We start from the raw sequence: 3741 nt of genomic DNA, 5'->3' as shown, positions 1-3741 counted from the left end.
TCAATGTTACCTTCCCATGACTCTCTGACCAGGTCTAGGGGACCTCTGAGCTTCCATCCATACAGGAGGTCAAATGGGGAGAATCCTGTTGACTCTTGAGGTACTTTTCCAGAAGCAAACAATAGTTAAGGCAGTAGCATGTCCCAGTTCCTTTGCCTTCCTGTCCACACACATTGTCAGCATGGATAGAAGTGTCCCATTAAATCCAGCTAACCCATTTGTTTCTGGATGACATGGGGCAGACCATCATTGTTTTACCCCCCACCTTTTCCATGACTCAGAGAATACATGGGACCTGCTAGCAAAGTCAACTACTACCAATATGTACTGTATGTTTTTCCATTTCTGGGCAGCTTAGGGGATGGTCCATAATGGCCGTGTGAACCCTATGGAATGCTGCTCCAATTAGAGGCAATGGTTGCAACGTGCTTTGCAGAGACTTCCCGTCTTTTTCCACTTTTGGCACAAGTCACAGGACTTACAATATTCCTTTCTGTCCAGGATTATAATGGGCCAATAAAAATTCCTCTTAAGCCTTTCAATGTCTCTCCACTCCTGGATGGCCAGCAAATGGCAGTCGTTAGCTACCCACAGTAACGCGGCCCTGTGCTTTTGGAGGAATAGGTGTTGTTTGTAGGGCTCCTCAGGGCCCTTGTTCTTTCCCACTGGGGCTTCCTTAAATATCCTATCCTCCTCCCTATTATCCTCTGCAGGGGTGGTGCTATGCACTGCTTCCTTAATGATCTCTAGGGAAGTGTCTATTCCTGACCCTTAACAAAAGCTCTTTGCAGCGCCCCCTCTTTGGGAATGTGTCCCTGCCCAGCAAAGGGGCTTTCCCTGTCCTCTGTCTCTTCCTCTGCTGGGCCAGGCAAAAGGGCCTCTGGGGTGCACACTTTCCCATGGCACAGATATGATGTCATTTCCAGCCAGAGTCTGCAGGGATACCATCCCAAATTCCCACGGTCAGAGCATATGTCGCCACCTTCCATTCCAACTCTGCCTAGCCTCAGGGTGCTGTGGCTTCACAAGTTCCCATAAAGAGGAGTCTGATGTTTTCCCCCGGGAGCATGTCAGACTCTCTGACCATCTCCCTTTTAACCAGTGCAATCTGCACAGCCATATCTCTCTGGGAGTAGCATACCCTGCCATCAGCCTGGGCATCTTCAACGAACATCTTGTCCACCTCCATAGGTTCAGACCTTACAAAGTTTACTAACACCACCTTTAGGTCCTTAGGTCACCATAGATGTGTTAACCTGGGCAGGACAGGACATGAGCTTCAGGCAGTATCTCCTCATATGCGTGGTATAGGCATTTCCTTGGGCCTACGTCCTAGGCCAGAGGTTTGTAACTGGGTTACTTGGGGGATACCTGTTTGGGGTATATTTGGCCTTGGCTTCCTCCCGTGATCAAATCTGGGCCTATCTCCTTCGCTTTGGGGGTTTCTTTCAATCCCCAATACAAATCGGCAGCCCGCGCAGCCACCCGCACTATGTCAGGATGCTTTTCCCATAGGGCAGCTCTGATTTCATCTGAACAAGCATTAAAGAAATGTTCCTGGGCAAATATATCAACCAATTTCTCATAATCCCCTTCTGCCCCTTTAGTTTTTGCCCATATTTTCCCTGTAATCACACATTTTATGCATAAACTCCTCGTGATTGATATTGTCATGCTTCTCTAGGTCCCCAAACTTTACACGGTATGATTCTGGAGTAATTTGAAACCTTAACAGCACAACTTGCTTATATTTATCATAGTTCATTGCTTCCTCCTGGGCCAAACCAGTGGAGACCTGGAAATCTTTACTGAAATTTTGGGGATCAGTGTAGACCATTATTTGTCCTTAATGATGCCACTGGCCTGGCGTGTTCTTACAAAGGCAGTTAAGTATCTATACAGGCTGTCCCAGCTGGGTGATTGCTGGGTGGGGTGGGGGATTACCTGCAGGCTGGGGAATACCTTTCTGCTGCTCCAGCACTCTTAGCTGCATTTTCTGTGCCTCCATCGGCCGCTGGTATGCTCACTCCTCTGCTTCCATCGCCTCCATTCGTCACTGATAGGCCCGCTCCTCTGCCCCCTCGATAGCTTTCTCCTCTTGCATTCTGAGCTCTGCCCGCTGGAGGTCATATGCCACCTCGTCCCTGCAGAGTTGCCATCTGGCCAGCCCTCAGGGAATAAGGTCTGGCTGGTTTCCCAAGCCTGGTCCATCTCCCTCATTCTACTCCTCCCGTTCAAAATACTTAGCACTTGATCCTTTGATTTCCCCCGGGGGAGGACCATATTTCAAACATACGCTCCCACGCTGCTGTTTGTCCACGGTATCCAAGCACGCTAACGGGCTCACTTCCCCCTTTCCGTGTTCTGTTTCCCTTAATCCAAAACAAACAAAAGAAAATCATAAACCTTGTACTTTGTTCCCTCACTGGGGTCTGTGACTGCAAGTGTTTGGCATGGTTGCTGATATTGGGGTGCAACTCCATGTAACGACTACACCCTGGGATGTTTTGGGGATCACCCCAACCACTACGGGGTTCTCCCTTGTAACTTTGGGTGCCTTAATGTCGTGCTGCTAATGCTCAGAGCTCTGACCCCAGTAGCCAGCCTATAAGCATAAGGGTCTCACCCTGGCTTCCACCTGCTGGTGTCCTCCGTAGCCCTTTTAGTCCAGATCTGTCTCCCTGAGTTCTTAACTACCGGACACTGGGACTTCTGGTTCATCGCCCCTGAGGGAGTAAAACCTGCCCCAACTTATCAGTCCCCGGGGGGCTGCAGATTGCACAACAGGGCTGCGTAGGGAATGTGTATGTAATCGAAATGTCACCGACTCAGAGATGAAATAGTGCGGAAAAGCAAACCCAAGTTACACCGAAAAGAAACACAAAGATGCAACCTCAGGCTTTACACCACTGTATTAGCTCAGTTCCCTTTTCTAGCACAAACTACCTGTTGCCTCTGGGCAGCATGCTCCCAGCATGCCCTCTGCTCTCGCGGGGAGCCAGTGTTTCCCAGACAGCCCCCTGCTCAGATGTTTCTGGATTGCCTTCACATCCAAGAAACCCTTCCCTTGTAACAGAGATAGCAGGGGTTTCCTTTCTCTCAGCCCATGGTAATTCATGCTTACCCAGACTGGGGGAAGCGCCCTCCTTCCTTAGTTTCCCAAGACAGGTTTCCTTGTCATGCTCCACCATTGCCTTTCCCTAGGTTGTACAATGCTCAATGCTTGGTGTTAGTTTCATGTCAACCACCAGCATGGGAGGGGCCCCTCCCTGCATCTCCCCTCTCCCCCAACTGCTGCACCATGATGCTGCATTGCGCCCTGGTTCCCGTGGCAATGTTCTGCACATGGACCCCTGCCTACATTCATAACCCAAACCGGCACACACACCTCCTAAGGACCATCACATGCTTTCCTCAAAGACCTTACTTGACCTCTCTTTCTACACAATAACATTGTAGACGGCCTGTTCATTCAGTTGCTTATTCTTTGGGGTTCAGGCCCCCTCACTCGCCTCTTGAGGCGTCTGGATCCTGATTCTCACAGCATCTCCACTTCTCCCCACGGCGTCTGCAGACTTTTGGCGATGAGAAAGAAGGAGAGAGCTGAACCTAGAGGGATTTATTTAGTTCCTGGTCCTGAGACTCTCAGCAGGAAACAACCCACTAATAAAACTAAGGGTGATCTAGTCAGTGCAACTTCCCCTTTTCAGCGTGGATACAAGAAGCTGCCCGATGCACAGG

Source organism: Malaclemys terrapin, chromosome 18, assembly GCF_027887155.1.
Source record: "Malaclemys terrapin pileata isolate rMalTer1 chromosome 18, rMalTer1.hap1, whole genome shotgun sequence".
Classification (NCBI taxonomy): domain Eukaryota; kingdom Metazoa; phylum Chordata; order Testudines; family Emydidae; genus Malaclemys; species Malaclemys terrapin.
Note: the sequence above shows the minus strand (reverse complement) of the source record.